The sequence below is a fragment of the Motacilla alba genome, chromosome 2 (genome assembly GCF_015832195.1).
Source record: "Motacilla alba alba isolate MOTALB_02 chromosome 2, Motacilla_alba_V1.0_pri, whole genome shotgun sequence".
In the NCBI taxonomy this organism is placed as follows: domain Eukaryota; kingdom Metazoa; phylum Chordata; class Aves; order Passeriformes; family Motacillidae; genus Motacilla; species Motacilla alba.
Window position 1 is genome coordinate 111,886,539 of NC_052017.1, and position 19,015 is coordinate 111,905,553.

Consider the following 19,015-nt stretch of genomic DNA (forward strand, 5'->3'; position numbering starts at 1 on the left):
TTTTGTGTTTGTTGATGGGCAATTATAGATTTCAGCTAGAAAAAGTTAATGTCCTAGTCTTGGGAGAGTTTTCCTTTTTAAGACTTGATCAGGCATGAAACACTGAATAATAAACTTTTGCATGCTTGTTTATTCCTTTTCCTCTTCTTAAACTAATTTATAGCTTCAAAAGAACTAAAAGTTATTCTCCACTCGCCGACAGTAACTATGGCAACTATGTTTCATTAAAGTAGCCACTTAACTTCAAGGCTTGTGTTACAATGATATGCATTATTTTGAGTAAAACCACTCCATAACAACCTTACGATTTCAGAGTAATTTTAAAAGAAAGTTCAAAGAGTATGTGTCGTTGACTCTGGAACACAGGGTTTGTTTTCTTCTAAAACATGTTTACTCTTTTCCAGCCAGGATGACTTTCCCTGCGTGGAGTCATCTCTGTTGTGAGGCGCTGCGTGGGGGGACCACTGCCGCCTTCAGCAAGAGATGGCCACGCTCTGCTCAGGAAGAGCTGCCCAGTAGTTGCAGGATTGAGGCCAGCAGGAGATGCCTGAGCACACAGATCAGCACAACCAAGATCAGCAAAATTGTGTGGGTTTAATTACTCTGTTACTGCCCTCTTCCGTGGCAGGAGGATCCTGGGCTGGTTTTGATGTTTGCTGTATGCCTGCTGTTTAGCTGCCACAGTTACAGTCTTTCTACTGTACCTGATTTTTCCAGTTAGTCAGGAATTGATGGGTTTCAAGGGCAGTTTTATGGGGTGCTGTTACGGTTGCACTGGGTCTCTGTAGAAGTTCTGAAGCTGGTTAGGTTCAGTAAAAGTGGTCACTTCTCAAACACAGGCTTCATCTAAATTCCTCTATTCATTCCCTGTGATATCTGACTGTTCCAGCCATATTTTTTAGATATATTTTAGTAGTCGGAATTTGGACTCATAATTCTGGACAAAACCATTGCTAAATAGCTGACTGGACATTTTCTGACATGGAATCAAAAGGAAAAATAAACCTAAAAATACAATCTACTTTTACTGAAAGAAACATTTAACTACCACTCTGCTATCCTGCGCATTCATCTTGCCCTTTCTGATCAAGTTCTCTTCATTAAGCATGACAGACATGTCCCAGGAAAGGGAAAGTCACACAAAGGGAAGAAGTGTGCCTTCCCTCAACATGCAAATCACATATGTTCATTAACTTCAAGAGTGCCATGTGAAGTACAGTCTGCCACCATTTAAAAGACTTGTAATGACCCTAACTGCTAAAGATAATGGGGGCTTTCTTACACTACTGCACTGCCCTGAAGATCTTAGGCACATGTTGAAGAGCACAGGAAAAAAACCTCCAAGAATAAAAATACCACCTTGCAAATCAAAGCAAAAAATTGACTAATTCTTGTCAGATACAAAAACATGCATGTCAAATGTTCCTTGGGACAGACTTCTTATGCAAAAAAGTTTTGCTCATCATATGTTTGTATCAGGTAAATGGAGTAAGAAAAGCATGTTCAGCATGTATATTTATTCAAACTTATGATAAGAGGTCTGTGTCATCAGGAGTGGTGGTTCAAATTCTTTTTTCAGAGCGTTTTATGATTCTAAAGTGAGACAAAGATTATTTCCTAAAATGACACCTGTCTTAAATAGGCATAACTAGAAGGCACCATGATTGAGCAAATAACTGGGAAAAAGGGATTCTAGAATTCTCTTCCTGCCTCTGCCACTGATCTGTTCTGTGCCCCTCAGCAAGTCTTTTTACCTTTCAGCTAAATGAGGATAACAATGTAGAGTGCTGTAAAGTGCTTTTGAGCATTTCTAAACATACTTTAATGTAGCAAATATTATTTTCATCATCATGGATTCATCAGTTCAGTCACCTGCTCATTTAACTTGCTCTGAAACTCAACTTAAAATGTTTCCTCTTTCACTGCAGGCTTTTTTACAAAAAAAAAAAAAATCCAAATAAAGAAAAAGTATAAAAGGACAACAGTGAGAAGGATGAGTACTAAAAAACAATTGATGAACAGCAAAATAATTTCCTTTCTCTTCTCTCCTAATATCTTAGGCAATCTGGATATAATTGTAAACTTTACACATCAAACCCTTATCATAAAAATCTGTTTGTTTTCCTGTATAGGGAAACATTCCCAGAGAAAATATCTTTGAATATTTTTGCTCTCATTGCTGAAAATGTCAATAAGGTGTGTGTGTATGTATATACATATTTATTTATTAGTGTATATGAATATACATATGTATGAGTATATATATACATATTTCTCTGTATATAAATTTCTTTATATGTTTGTGGTAACATTAAGTTCAAATGTCACACACAACAAGAGCTGTGTTTAATTTAAAACAATTTGAAAGAGGAAAGTTTGTTTCAATGTGAACCTCAGATGTGTGGTAAGAAAGTGACCAGTGGTACCACTAAACAATACTGAATTAAGAATAATGCTACAAGAATATATCAGTACTATTTGTAGTACTAATATGTATCAGTACTAATTGTAGTACTATTTTATATTGGAAAAATAATAGTAATAATTGTATTATAGCAAATTGGACAACAGCAAGATGAAAAAATCATCCTGTGGAGAGATTCTTACAAACTTTGTCACTTAAAGCTCAGTTACCCTTCAGATCCCCTTGTGTAAGCCTGGCTGCATTGAAAACAACCAGGACACTGGTGGACCTCAATAGTAAAAGCTATCTGCATATAAAAGCACTCACATGCACTCAGTGTTAATCACACAGGTGTACAAATACACACTCCTGCTCAGAAGGTCTGAACAAACTAAGGTGATCAAAATTGTTTTGCATGTGACAGCTGTAAATAACAAACAGCAGTTTAGAAATTACAAGAGCACTAAACAAAATATTGTTATTTTAGGTGATAATTATTTCGTTCTTGATAAGTAGGCCTTAATCAGGTATCTGCATAGCTGTGTAATAGTCTGGTTTGTTGTTTGGGGTCTGATTAAATCATGGGCTCTGTGTCTTGAGTTGGTACCTCAAACACCAAAGTGTGTGCAAGAAAAGGGATGGGCTGAGGGGTGGTTTTTGTGCTCAGGGTATAATCTTTTTTTTCTCTTTTTGTTTTCATATGCTGTGCTTACCTATTCAGGAGACAGATTTTTGCTTTCTTTTGAAGAAGTCTGATCATTTTGCATCAGAACTGTGTCTCCTCACATAAGTTGTAGCCGTGACTTTTGAATAATCAACCTCCCTAAAGACTCCATTATGGGAACCAACAACCTTAAATCATTTTGACAGAGCATTCTCTGCACTGCCCATGTATTTGGAGGCTGTCCTCAAAACATTGAAAGCTGGGACAGTATTCATGGTTAAGAAAAGTTCAGAAGCAGCCAAACAGGTGGGCACTTCTTTCAGAAAAGGCCTTTTTAGATAGAAGACCTTTTGTACACTGATTCTATCCTAGGCCCCTTTCAGGGGCTACACCTGAGAGAGAAAGTGAATTATCAATGACATTTTTTTTAAAGAATCAGTGGTTTAACACTAATTTCTAATCAGATCCTACAGAAAGGAACAGCTCGCATGGCAGCTGTACTTTTCCCAGGGTTAATTACCTTTCACTGCTCTCTACTAATGAGTCAGCTGTTCCTGTCATCACACAACTACACTGTGTTCATCTGTAGCTCTAGCTGTGGACAAACACAGTAGCTAGAGCCCTGTTTACATATTGGCGATGTTTGTTGTGCAAAGAATTTGCAAAGCAGTTTAAAAAAAAAAGAAATACTTAAAACTCCTTCCAATCCCATATTTTTTTTCATGGAAACAACATTGATTTTTGAGCAAACACCATGTTCTCCAGGTTAGTAAATGCATCAACAGGAGTAGGAATCTAAGAATATAAAAGCTAATGAAAGGGGGTTTTTTTGCAATATTGCATAATAATTTGTATCAGGAAGATTAGATCCTTGAAGCCATCTAGCTTGTCTTGCCTGATTGTTGAGTGAGGATATTTATTTATAGCTTGCTGATCTAGGAACTAGAAAACTTTTCAATAAAATATTGGTTTAAGTAGTATAAGTGATAATAGCACAAGAATTAATAGCACAAGAATTAAGTTAGGGAAAGAGTTTGTATTATTTTATATGGCAGATTTTAATGAGACAATGATTTAAGACTTTCAGTAAACTGTTCATGTTTTTAATGTAATTCCAACAGGTAATTCAATAGCAAGTAAACACATCATTTTCTACCTAGGTTGAACAGGATATATTTTTTATAGCCGTATAAGATCAAGAGTAGTACTCACTACTGGTTGTTTCAGATTTCTTGTGGGAGGCTACAAAGATTATGGCTAAAGACAGGCATAGTGACCGCTCTTCCAAAAGTGAAGTCCTGTTTGTGTCAACATTCAGAAAATGTTTTTCATGTAACTGAGGGCAGGACTCTAAATTGGTGCTGTCTTTACAAAATGATTTTACGCTGAAAATGTCTGTGTGGAGGTTACCCTGATCTGAGGAGATTTCCTCTGTGTAAGATCTGCAGATGTTATCAGAGAAAGCAAATTTTCACCAGACACCAAAGGGACAACATACACACACATGTCATGTGAGTACATGCCATGTGAGAATGAACTCAACTACCTGCAGTTTCATCTGCAACAGGCCTGTTCATGAAGTTATTATTTGAGGCTGAATTCCTTGCTAGCTGTCACATGAGATAATGGAAATTGATGGATTTGTGGCAGGAGTATAGACATCTTAATATGAAGATGGAAGAAGAAATGTGAGCTTCCAGCTCCAGGTAAACCTTGCAGGACTGACAGCTTAAAATATGATAAATTTCCTTTTGAGAACACCAAAGCAAAATACCATGGCATTCCAAAGGACCACTTCAGTGGTCATCTAAGAAATGAGTAGTACACTTTCCTTAGAGCATTACTGTAGCAAACCACTTCTTTCTGTCAGGCATCCTAGGTTCTGCAAGTTGTATTGACAGCTCAAACACTCTGAGCAGAGAGAAAATGTGAGCTGTGTGGTTATGCTCTTTTAAAAGGCAGATATTTATTTATTGCACCATTAGAAGCAATTCTCCTGCTTGATTTTGGATTAAGTGAAAGTGAATTTCCTGAAGGTGCATTAATTGGGTTTAATGATTCACAGAAACCCCTGATCACTCAGGTCAGGCCAGGGAAAACTGTTATGTAATGCTCATTTTGTCTCAGATTCTTCCCCTGACCAGATTATTCCTTCTTCCAACACACTGTCTCTCACTCACTGTTCATTTAAAAAAAAATCATTCCCAGGGATAACATGACTATTCTCCATATAGTTAAAGTCTTTTCATGTACTGGCTTTTCTTAGGTTTCCTGAGTTCTCAAGAACTTTATTTCCTCCTTCATCCTTAGGCAGGAAATAGGGAAAAATCCTTTCTACTTGGTGAATAGAAAAGCTTCACCTTTGGAATGAGTTTCACCTTTCCTGAGATCTGATCTGCTTAGCTTGGATTCTGTTGGTACCCAGGCTAAATATTTCCCTACTAGAAGCAGTCTTCATGCTGTACACTGAAGGAACTGGGATGCTAGAAGGCAGCCTCTCTAAAGAGTCGGTTGAGCTGATGATATTTGAATTGTGGGGAATCTCTGCAAGAAATTCAGGAAGAAGGAAAAAAATTGTGCCAAAACCCATGGTGTCTTCCCTACTGTTTCCTCTTATAAACTTGACTTTTCTACTCCTAACGTATCATGCAAATGTAAAAGACGGGGATCATCATGCAATTAACAAATAGATACCAACCAAGCCCCAAATAAAGAGGGAAGCCAGCCTTGTGACCTGGAGGGTGTCTGCAATGCTGAACTTGCTGTTTGTAGGTTGGCAATCATTGATTGAAAGCAGCTTGCACTTCCTCAATGTCCCAGTACTATTTCCCATGATCACAATATAGTAGCATGTAAGTCACATTAATACCAATAAAAATAACTGGTATTGCTAATGTTGTTGCTATAAATAAAACTGGGCCCAAAGCATTCCGGGCTAAAGCTGTTTATTCTCTCATGCTATTCAGAATGACTTAGGGATATGTAAGAAGACACTCTTTGATGATAGACACTAAAGTGCTGATTTTCAGGAAAAAAAGACCAAGAATATTATGTTTAGGTTTTCAGAAGAAATGTTATAACATTCTAAAGGTTTGCGCTTATTGAACTGGTGCCAATTTGTACCACAATAAATGCCCACAGTCTTGTGCATGATTTTCATTGACTTTGTGGAGTTGCTACTGGAGGTGCAGAGTCATTCAGCCTTTGTAAAACTCATCATTTCAAAATAAGATCAAGCTGATCATTATCTTCCAGCAGAATTTACTCCTGTGCCTATCCTACCCTCAGGGAAAGAGTCTGAAAAGGCAAAACAACATCAGAGACACAGCTACTGTCCCTGCTTCCAAGGCCCACCTGTGCCTTCTGTGGCATGGATTAGCGAAGTTCATAGCCAAATACTGTCCCATAGGGACCATCCACTACAGGAGGGATAGCACAGATCTGTGGAGTTGCCTGCAAGTTTGAAGCCTGAAGGAATCTTGAACTGCCCATTTGGAGAATTTAAGAACTTTGCCTTGATCTGAAGGAACTTTGATGAGCTGGCCCTAGGAATTAAAGATTATTTGTTTAAAAATCACACACCTCTGTGTTAAAATCATGGGATGATAAATAATTCTGTAAAAATCTAAACTTATGTCATCAAATCTCTTAAAAAAATGAAAGAAAATAGTTGAAATCTATGCAAAGTATGCAAAGCATCTGAAATTTTATTCTTAAAGCTTGTTTATAGTTTTTATGAAAGCGTGGGGAATATTGAATCCCTATAGTCACCCACTGAAACAGTGCAAAACCATAATCAAATCAATCTTTCTAGTACTTCGAAGCTTGAGAAACAAAGCCTGAGGAGACAGAGAAACCACCCTGTAAAGTATCTCTGGATGCTAAGTGGTGACAAACAGGAAAAAGAAAATATCTGGAAAGGATTCTATTAGCAGTGTTTAAAAAATACAACAAATTCAAGGTATTTCTGAAATAATGTATATTGTTAAATCTTCACAGTTCTATTCTCTTTATTTTTTTAAGTAGTTTTGAGAAAAGAAACTTTCTTTAAAAGGCAATATAATGGCTTCTAAGAAGAAAACAAGGAACTGACACCTTCCCTTTTGTAAAAATTACATTTCAGGAGCAAAACTTAGTCCTCTAAGCTGCACAGCAGTATTCACTTCTGTTATTCTGCTCTCCCGTAATAGCTAAGTAGACAAAGATTTTCATCAATGTCAAGTGAGGAGAGGAGCAAGAGGAGACTTTTGATCTACAGTGTATCATATTATCCATATCACTGTCTTGTATGAATATGTGAGCAATGTTTCTGTGTAGAGACAATTTAAGAAGAAATCAAGTCCAATTTGTAGGCTGGATGGGAAAGACAGGATTCATCTTCATAACTTTATATGCCTGAACTGCAAACATGTATTTCTGAGGCAGTAACTCCTGGATTCCCATGGTCTCTGGATAGCCTGTAGGCTACCTGCAGGCATCTGAGGCTGTGTAGATGTGTGATGCATCTTACTCATTTCATACCCTTCAGGGTGAGATGAATTGAGCACAAGAAATGTCTCTTTTCTCTGACTCTAAGGGGAGTCTGGATGACTGGCTCAGGTCTAACCACTTCCACTTTGCACACTGACATTTCACCAAATGGTGATTCCTAACCAAGGAACCTATGGCGATCATTGAACGGCATCTTAAAGCTTAAATAGCACGTATGCCATGTGAGCTGTGTTGTGAAGCAGGGCTGGGAAGGCAAGAGAAATAGAGTGGGAAAGCATCCTGCAGGAACGAAGGCAGTGCCAGTCCTTGTAGTAAAGAACTGGCAAACAACGCGAAGCTGATGAACAAATAAAAGGGAGCACTGGTAGATGGTGTAACTTACAGAAAAGGAGAGTTAGCCATAGCTTTTATGTGAGCAGCGTGGTTTCAGAGACACAGGAGAACCCAGTGCCAAGAGGCAAAGGAGAAGGTCAGCATGATATGGTAAATATTTCTTAACAAGATATAGCAGAAAGAAGACAATCAAGCTCTAAGCATAACAGAGAGAAACATAACTCTAAGAGGTGGTATGGACTGGCACACCATCCTTTTAGTATTTGCATTGGACAATGTTTTAGGAAGGAATTAAAGTAAGCAAATTCATCACATGGATTAATTTCTGATAAATGGAAAGGGTCTGAATAAAAGTTGCTGATAGAACTTATCCGTGTTTCTTTTATCATGAACTGCTGCATACCAGCGAAACCTGATGTTACCAGTGACAGTGGATCTGCATTTAATTCTTTTGTACTGCTCTGTTTTAGCCGTACATGATTCTACCTGCCCTGTTTTATTTGGTGTCTTCTCTTCTGAGTCAAGTTTTCAACCATGTAAGTAAATAAATTAAAACCCAAATTCCTTCTCACAACTTTTGCTGGCCTTTGGGAGTTAATAAGAACCAGATTTTCAAAAATTAAAGTGTCATTATGCCTGCATTGCTTGCCACAAACATGCCCTTTTTTTAGCATGTAAGGTGAGTGTTTAGGCAAAGAATTATTAACATAATTCTTTGCTTGATTTGTGAGTGTCAAACAGATCTGAGTCATATGCACTGAATCAAATGCAGTGTAAAAAATAAAATTAAGAAAAAATATTATTATTATTATTATTATTGTTATTACTATTATTATTATTATTATTATTATTATTATTATTATTATTATTATTATTATTATTTCATGTATTTACCCCAAAGGAAAAACCCTTGTTGGTGAAATTCATCATATCTAAACAAAAGTCTGGCAGCTGAAGTATATGAACGGGGGAAGGGAGACTTATTTCCTGAGTTTCAACAGATGTCATACTTAATTGGTTGTGAAATAAACCAGAGCTACTCTCGGCCTGTTTCCCTAGTTTCAGCTGTGAAGACACTTTTAAACATGTGCATTTCCCTCCTGCTTCTCATAATGAGGGTGTGGGGTGAGAATCAAACCTCCAAAAGGAGTAAAGCAGCGTGCATGTTGCATTCAGGCCTTCAGATACACTAATTAAACAGAAGTGAGAGTTGCATCTTTTGTCCCTGCGAGATACACATCAATAGAGAGTGAGCCAAGACAACTCTGTTGAAGGGTTACTGCCTTTGCCTTCTGCTAATATCAGGAAGTCACTGGACTATCCCATTCTGAAGATAGCTTTTCCATCTTCCTGTGTTTTCTCTCAAACACACTCACCTAAATCACGGCATTGTCAATATACTACAACTAGTTGAAATGTTGGGGTTTTTTTTATTTTTGACAGAGAGAGCTCCTTAGAGGTTGGGGTTTTTTTCCCCTTGTGGTTGTTTTCTGCTAGAAGCAGCAGAGTAACACCACATTTACCACAATGGCACCTACAAAGATTTTTTTAAAAAAGAAAGAACTGTCAAACACAAAATAGTTTGGCTACACATGGTGATAGACACGAAAAAACTTCTCACAGACCAAAAGCCCAAACATTTCGAACTGTGGCTAACCACCAGCCAGTGGTATGCTAATCTAAATAAAGTCATTTGTTTCCAAAGGGCTATGGCAAAGAATGTTAGCCATTCATGTTATGCCTTATTGGATGTAGCCCTCTAAATCAAAATGCTCTTTTGAGCTTCACAGGAAAAAAGCTAAAAATATGATAGATGCCTCTCTGTGAAACTCAGTAAACAAATTAAAAAAAAAATTGGAATAATGTTTGTTAAAACATTTCAAATGGAAATGCAATGAGAATTGTGTAAAAAAGAAAAATTAAGGCCAAGGTTAAATACATTTAATTCACCTGTGGCAACCAAACTGAACAATGTTTGTTCTTTTAGTTTAAACTTGGAACCCAGATCCCAGAGGTGCTAGGAGAGAGCTTTAATCCCTAGAAAAAAAATTCAAATTCCCAAAGTGTGTGATGAAAACCAGTATAATCCTTCCTGAAGTGAGAAGCAAAATAGAAAATACTTTTTTTTTCCCTATTAAAACAAGAGCAGTCAACATGATCTTTATTCTTTTAATGTTTTACAGGTCTGACTTTCGGCAGATGACCTCTCTTGTTTGTCCCTACATGTTTTCCAAAATATAAAAGTGAAATAGAGTCCCAAGGGCACTGTACTTGAAAGGTTATGAGAGTTAGAGAATTTTAACCATGCCTGCCAAATCAGCAGATGGCTTGTGATTATAATTATATGCATCAATAAAACGAATAATCTTTACAAAATTTGAATTTCTACTAAAGTAAGGGATTTAGTAAGCAGATGCAACAGAATGCATTTTCTTTAACCCTTTTTGTAGACAGTACTGTTTATCACAAAAATAATGGCAAGGTTCTCCATAGATTAGCTTGGACATACACTTGAGCAATAAATATGTTTCTTTTGACCAAGTGTCAATGCTATTTAGTGTGATTTATGTGTTCAGTTGCGGTCTGTTCACTAAATGTTGAATGCTTATATATAGGATGATTCCCATCAGACACATACTTCAAAATGGTCTTTAATTTTATAAAATGTTAGAGATGCAATGAAAATGTCATGTGCACTCATTCTCTCCATTTTTGTTGCAGTGCTCATTTTTTCTGTTTAGGATTGGGTGACTTTCCATGCCTCTTAACGGAGTCTGAGTTAACCATGTTATTAGTGAAGAAAATGCTTTTTCCCCAAATGTGGGATATTTAAGAAAGGTATTTTGTGGGTGTCTGTGGTTTGTTTTGATTTTGGGTTTTTTTTGGTTTTTTTTAATTAGAGAAAATTTTTTTTCAATCAGAGAGAAGAAAACATATTAATAGGAAAAAAGTCACTACTGTGGTTTTCTATGACCGCTGATCTTACTTTCAAACTTACTTTTGTAACAAGATCATGTGTGTTAGATTATGTCAAACCTCTGCCTTAAGGAGGAGAAAATCACACAGTAGAAAAAATCAAACAAAACAAAACAAAACAAAACAAAACAAATAAATAAACCCTTATCCAAATTTCTGGTCTGCCCCATAAAAAAATCTATTTGAAGACATGATATGCACATCCTTTAATTCTTCTAATATAGTAAGGAAGAAAAAATTTGAGGACAATAAGTACATTTTCAAAAAAGTCCCTATTTGGTACACTGTTACTGTCTACCTACAGTATTTAAACACTTATTTTATTCAATATTTAAATGAGAACTTTAATTTCAGGAAGTTATATATGTTTGTCTTTTTAGCTCTCCTTGTAGCTCTGATGCGAAGAGTGCAAAGCAATATTTTTATGCTCGTTAAAAAGTGGATTTTTACTTCAGAAATGACAGCGCCATTACTCTGTACCATGTAAATCCTTCTTAACATAAGGATTATTGACCTGATAGTCCATAACAGTGCCTTTGGAGCCATTACTACTTTTCTGTGCCAATCCAGATGCTGTACATGTGCTTCAACTTGGGGGCAGGAGGGGCAGCAAAAGTGTCAAAATTTCTCTTGAGATTTAGGGAACTGACCTAGTGACTCTACCACTGGAAAAAGAAAACCACAATTCAGAAGAAATTTGGATCTCTGGCCCCCATTTGAACCAATGTTTTGGAAAAGTTCTAAAGCATTTTTTAAAATTTAAAGCCCAACAGAGCAGAGTTCAGATACATGCCTTTAAATGAAAATAAAACTCTTTTTCACCAAAGTTCCTTAGTGAAGGGAAAAGTTCAAATATGAAACCAAACCTGAAATATGTGCTGGCAAATGTTATTTGAATCTCTTAAGCAAATCAATAAAACCCTCATCTTCAAAACGCTTTCACACCTGCTTTACTGTATTAAAGTGAGCCATCGACCTCACCTCAGTGTGATCACTCACGAGTATGAATGTTTTTGTCAGTGTTCACCTACCCAAGAAGGAAAACCCTCTTTCATTCTAAAGTAATTTTTGCTGTTGGGTTATCACCTTTTCTTGAACCAGAAATCTGCTATTTAGAAAGGCAAGGGTGGCTAGTATCATTAAAAGTCTTCCATAAACATAAGAGAGAGCAATTCTCCTCCACTCCAAAGAAATTTGATGTAAATACTAAAAAACATGAAGAAGAAGAAGAAGAAAAGTTTTTTTTTTTTATTAAGGAAGCAGTATCTGTAATCTTATGTACTTCAAGATAATTAAAATCTAGAGCCACTGACTTTGGTTATGCAGTTTTTAATAATCCACAACTATGCGCACAATAACTATAAAGTGACCCGATCCCAGATATTTATGAACACTTCCAAAATCAATCAGTTTAGTAAAAGGTTTTGGTCTACATTCTCTATATATTTGTGGACATAGTAGAATATAAAGTTTATTCTGCATGTTATCTTCTATATTTTATTTTGGAGCAACAGCATCAGGCCTTTATGAAGATTGTCAGTGACTTTGGAGATACTTGCTTGTCAGTAATATCAGATATTTTGGGATTACTGGCTTGAAAAACTATAAACATTAAAAAAAAAAAACTGAATTAGAATTGATCAAATCAACTGCATAATACCATAAAGTTTTTTGGATCCACATGCACAGCTCATACTCTTGTGCCCTGGAACTGCGCGCTAAGTTAAAGTTAGAGGCCTCATACTGGATTGTAAAGTCCAAAAAGTCGAGTGGAAAGTGGTTTCTAAAAATCTGGAGTGTTTCATAGTTTATCAGGGAGATCAGATGAATGACATTAATAATCAGAAATCAAGTTTTCTATGTCTTTTCTCTTAGATGTAGTAAAGAAATGACAAAGATGAGGAAAAAAAATGAAGCTGTGAAAAACTACTGAAACTTACTGAGGCTCAACCTGTCGGATTACAGAATGCAATTGTCTGATTACAGCAGTATGATTTCTGTAACGCTGCTGCATGTGCATTACCCCTATGAAAACATTCTTTGCTTTTAACAGTATAAATAGCTGAACATATTAATGAGGTGAATGCTGAAATATCAAATACCCTTTACTCTAGTTGGTGTAGGTATGTAAAAAGGATACATGACTGTGTCACAGGGATATGCTAATTTTTAAAAGCTGTAGGGATGCACTTGAACATCCAATACCTTGGAATATTTTCTGTTAAAATAAACTGAAAACTTAATATCAGTTAGCATGTTTTAAAGCAAAACTATTGCAGGACAGAAGCTTGCTAAATTTCTGTTGATCTAGGTTTGAATTATAGAACTTAGAAAGCTTGTTTTCTGAAGCCTGAATATCTCATATTTGCTGAGGTAACACAGGGAAAACATTTCTGAGATGTACACAACTTTTAAAAATATGGAAAATAAAATGGAATACACAAATTTACTTCAGTTTGGTTACTTTCTCATTATATTTTCTAAATTGGAATTACTGGGAAATACAAAAGCAGATATAACTGCAGATATACCTAATATATAGGTGAATATAGCTTTTGTATATGTGAACTTTTTTAATATGTATGCGCACATATATATATATTTGTATATATGCATATGCTCATTCCCCTTTGCAAGGAATCATCAAATGTGTGTTAGAATCTCACATTTTATCTTAGTGTCTGTAAACTGTGGTGATAATTCTATTGCCCATGCAGTAAGGTAAGCGACATATCATAACAAACTGACTTCTGTGACCTGTGAAGAGTTTTAATTAAGTGAACAGGTTATTCTGATATGTCTAAATATACAGATATTGACAAGCGTTTTTTCTAAATTAAATTAGTCTCCCAAAGCAAAGCAAAGCAAAACAAAACAAATTTAAAAAAAAACAAACAAAAAACCAAAACAAACAAAACAGAGAACTAAACACCAAAAACCCAAAAAAAGATCAGTTGTAATGCAGACTGATATCTAAACACCACTCCTTTAACTGTCTGTATTTGATAAAGACTTCTTAAAACATATGGTTTGCAGTGGTTTTGCAGGAAAGAGAGAAGCATTACTTAATGCACACAGGCATCTTGCAATAAGATCATGTTGTTTTGAAGCTAACATCCCCTGAGCCTCCAAAGTGCAAAGCAGACAGAAACATTTTACTAATGCAAACAAGACTTTCCAGCAACTTCCTGTTGCCATTTTTCAGCAAAATAAAGGGTCCTGAGGTACTACACTGAAACACTACTAGAAAAGATTTTATCATTGGTTACACAGGCAGGCACCTGCTATTATAAGATATCAGCTGAATATTTTGCTGCTGTGCAAGGAGAATAAGTAATAACTGTACAACTGTTAAACAGTAATCTTCAACTCTTTAATTTCAGCTCATGTAAAAGACAACATAGAGAAAGACATCGTGTAAAAACCTTTTCTAAAAATCCCAAAATTATACTAGCAACTTCATTTATATCTGCATATTGTAAAAACTGTACCAGGGATTTAGGGGTGTAAGTAGCTGTCTAGTGGATTGAAATTTGCATTCATATATCTATAACACATTTTCAGCAGATTTTTACAGAGAAGTAAAAAGAAACTTTCTGTCTGTAAAGTTCATCAGATGTAATATACATCTGAGGCAATGATTACTGTGTGGCAGTTCCTACAAGTAATATTTAATTCATTAGACTATAATTGAAATATCCAGTTCACAAAACACTCTGTTTCACGTTACTTTTAGAATTCCAGAAACTTTTGTAAGCTGACAAATCAGACAGAAAGAAAAGGAAACAAACAAACAAGAAACAAACCCAACCATGATTCCAGAGACATTTTTTCTCCCCTTCATGAAGTGACAAGGGGGGGGAAAAAAATCCCTTCATTATGACCTACTTGTCTAGAAACGGACTTTCAACCCCATGGTTAGGCTAAGATTTGCTCTACTTTCTCCCTAGGGCATAATTGTCAGACTGACTTACCGTGTGCCTTTTAGCCTTTGTTCTGCCTCTCACGCTGACATCAGGGAAGCAGTGATGTAGAATAAAGCAGGGGTGGGCTAGGTTAGTCCACTGTTTGTGTCGTTGTGTGGTGTGCAGGGACACTCTGTGATACTCTAGTGAGCTGCTAAGCTTTTTTTGTAGGCTTTGTGTCATTTACTTAACGACCAATCTCATTAGCTGCCAGGGTACAATGGGCTGATGCATTTTCTATGTACATACTCTACACAGTGACCCTCAAGGTTGCCGAAGGTCTATTTAATCAGTCAAAATGCTGAATATATTTGCAGTAAATCACAAAAAAAAAAAATACGGGACCACAGAGGTATCTCATGAGTGTTTACTCTTTCCTGGGAGTTATTTGCAGGTAATAAACTGATAGGAGTTGTAGGCAAAAGCAAGGGCAAAGAAGGGAAAAGGGCACTCACTGGGTTTGCATTGGTCACCTTTAATTTAGGGAACCTTGGGGGCCCTGCACATCGCTGTGTCTCTGCTTGTTAATTTCTCCATGCAGTTCATGCTTCAGTGTAATCATGTTATCACAATTAAACCCCTTTAAATAAGAAGAGCAGCACTAACAAAAAACCACAGCCTTTCGCATGTTGGGGAGGGGATGTGTTTGTGTGTGTGAGTGTGTGTGTGTGTGTGTGTGTGTGATATTTATTTATTAACTTCCTTACTACAGGCAACCTCAGGGCTGGCATCTTTGCATTTCTAACCTCTCGTCAGTTACAAGGTAAAACCCTTTTAACTCTTATGAAAAATGAAATGCTGAAAAGCCCCATGAATCACGACAGCTGTCCATAAGTAACAGGGAGAGTTCTATTGTCCAACTTGTCCCTGGATAAAATGAATACTTTACAGCAGAGGCTGTTCAGCTTGGCTAAAGAGTATGGGGAGAAGGGGAGGAGGTCACTGGAGATTTCGCACACTAATTTAATCTGGGAAAAGGACAGGCACTGCATCTCACTTGAACAGACTGGCGGCAATCTGGGCTCCCACAGAACTATCTCCTTTTGCCTGTGCTCTATTTATTCCTTATCTCTGTTTACCAACCGCTAGGTCCCTTTCATTCACACCACGAGGCCGTTCTCCTACTATCAGTCAGCAGCTGACACTGTGGAAGAGCCTCAAAGGCAAAAAAAAAGGGATCAAAACTAAACCAAAGCTGTATAAACAAAGCAACAGTAGAAGTAAATGCATAAATCCTAATTCTTAACCCAACCCACAGGGTGCGAACAGAACCTTTATAGTAAATCCAACAAACCCACCACAGTGAGCTATGGGCTGCAGAGGAAATGGGAAAAGCCAAATATCATTCATGAAATCACCATCTTAAGCAGAAACATTGAAAATAGGCACTGGAAGATATTTAGCTGGTTTCAGGTTCATCAGTTCTCTGCATTCCTCAGCAAGTAATGAGGCACAGGTTCACCTGTGTGCCTGGTATAAGATGAACAAGAGATTTTTCCACTTGACCATCTTACTGTTCAAAAGCCTTAGCTAACTTGGCACTCGTTGCTTGAGATTTAGATTAAATTTGAGGCAACCACTTAAAAAAAATCTTTATCTAGAGATTGTGGTAATTTGGAAAACTTTGTGGCTAGAACTTGAATGTCAATTTATTATTTAAGCATTTGTCCAATTAATTTTGCCTTTAAAACGCTAGATTTTTAAATATCACCCTTTCTCAGTTGTTAACTTACATTTTTCACTCATATTCTATGTTTGTAGCATTTAATATGAAACTCAAATGGGTGAAGACAAGAAAGAAAAGATTAAGCTTGTGACTCTAATAGAAAACTTGTGACTCTAATACAAAAGTAAAGTAATAAACTCTGCTTTTGATGTTCTGGGTTTGGATTATTACCGTGATTTAACTATGCATAAGTCTATTTTCTAATTTCAGTGGTCCCTTACTTTGGATTCTTAAACTGAATTAATAAGAGACAATCTGCAAATATTAATAGAAAGATACCAATATTGTTTCACTGAAACAACCTAACTTTTAAAACATATACAATCTGTAACTCCCAAAATAGGGATATTCCTTCAGGAAGAGGAGAGAGTTGAGAACTATTCTCAACTTTTTAAGGCATAAAAATATCCATTTACTGTTAATAATCAATATACTGTCAATCGACAGATCAAGATAATTGTAACAATTACAAAGAAAATGTTTCTCACTATCAAAGATGATCAACTGGACTTAATTTCAGTTTTGATTTTCACCTATGAGCATTATGAGCAATGAACTCTTTACTATTTGGATCCTTTTTTCCAAATGAATTAATGAATTAAATTTATCCTTTCACCAGCTGCTAGGCAGCAGATGGAACCATTTCTGAAGCCTTGTTGAATTCAATCCATAAAACTCATTTCCTAGGATTAGCAGTCCAAAGTTTCTTTTAATGTTTATATACCGCTTGGGATTTTGAATTTCATGATGTTAAACTTTCAATTTAACTATTTTTTTTTCATTTCATATCAAACAAATATGATCGTTTGGATTTCTATAGCTTTATAACCACACATTTCAGGTCACATAAGGACAAGAATTCATTTCAAAAGCAATCAAGTAATGCAAGATTGGGATCTCTGTGTGGTTTGGTTTTTTTTTTTCCTTTGTTTTGTTTACATTACAGCACTACCATAGAAACCATTTGTGTTGTACTCATAGATTAATTTAGACTGGTAAAGTTTATTTTCCATAACTTTGACAAAAAACTTTGCATAAAAATTTAATCTTACTGAGCAATTTTTGAAAGTTACTGTGATCTGAGGGTGTATTTGTTTTTCACAGAAAGATGACATGCTCCTGAGTTAAGTTTTTCATGCACATCATTTTTATAGTTCACTTTGTGGTAAGGTGGGAGTTTTGTTCCTATTTCTGAGGGGGAAAAAGAAAAAGTAACAAATGGTGGCAGTTCTGTGAACACTTCAATAAGGATGTTTTTTGGTGCAGTAACAGGAAATACTAGTCAGCTGCAGTACCCTGGACAGCTCCTCTTCTTTCGTTTTCAGTTTTCTCACCTCTGCTAAACACTTCTGCCACGAGAATCAGAGATCAGGGGGCTTGAACTGTAATTTCGTTCACAAAGATCCCTATTCATAGATCTCTGAAAAAATTAAGTTATAATTTAACCAAAGTTTCTGTTAGAAACCTACAAGAGAAAAAGCAAAACAAAAAGGCACCCTCTCCCGCTCAGCTTTCAAAGATATATTATATTAAAAGTCTTCAGAATAAAACATCATGATGTCAAAGTCTTCCTGCTATTCAACAAAGTAAATAAAACTTAAAAAAAAAAAAAAGTGATCCGTTGTTGTATATAACAGTGATTTCCGCTAATTTGGCACAAGAAATCTATATTAATCTAATAATGCAGTAAGCCAAGAAGGCCACATAATAATAATTACCATTGAGTAATTGAATATTTAGAAGGAGGAGGAAAAAAAGGAAGACTGGTAATCTTAGCCTGCAGGCATGAAAGTACTATAACGCAAAGATGATATTTACAAGTAACAATAAAATGCTCCAAACTGGGAAGTTAAGAGGCAAAGCCTATTTTTAGAAATTCCTGATTCCAAATCTGCATTATTAGTTAGTCACCTTAGAGCAGAAATATATTATTGTCTCAGAGAAAGCTTTAATCACAAATGCTGTAATTTTCCTTAAGAATTACAAAACCACTGCACAGCCAAACCAAAGAAGACACATCTACGCAATTACCTTAACTAATTTAATTGACAAAAGAGGTAGTAAATGGTCATTTTGAATCCCACAAAGATCCTTAACTAACAAAGTTCACCCCATACAGTTTTACAGTTTAAGGATAAAATCTGGATTTGTGCTTTTATAATCTCTTAAATGAAAAATTCACAGCACCTTGCACAAGATTGTCTTGCTATTTACATATGAAGGAAGACAAACATCTGAACTAAGTGCTTTGTTAAAGACAAAAGAAAGTCAGAGAGAGAGAGAGAGCTATTGCTGATCAGAGTGTTAAACAGACTTTCTCTAGCATCAAATGCTATTTCATAAAAATTATCCTCCTGCAAAATGTTGTCCCAGAAGGTCCATTTCATTCTTCAACCTTGCCTGATATTACTGTCATTTAACTTTCTAAAGATTTTCCTGACACATACATTCATTCT

At 36.0% G+C, this 19,015-nt stretch overlaps 1 protein-coding gene across 3 annotated transcripts in view; it reads right to left on the minus strand.

Moving 5' to 3' along the window:
- The window catches only part of ST18 (ST18 C2H2C-type zinc finger transcription factor), a 169,458-nt gene that overhangs the window by 81,320 nt on the left and 69,123 nt on the right, over positions 1–19,015 (minus strand). The window contains exon 1 of one of the 3 annotated variants that reach the window (XM_038127388.1): positions 14,843–16,838. The exons of the other annotated variants lie outside the window; for them this stretch is intronic. The gene's annotated coding sequence lies outside the window, so the exon portion shown is untranslated. Of the gene's footprint in view, positions 1–14,842; positions 16,839–19,015 lie in introns of those variants that run through there. 3 annotated transcript variants of the gene reach the window in all.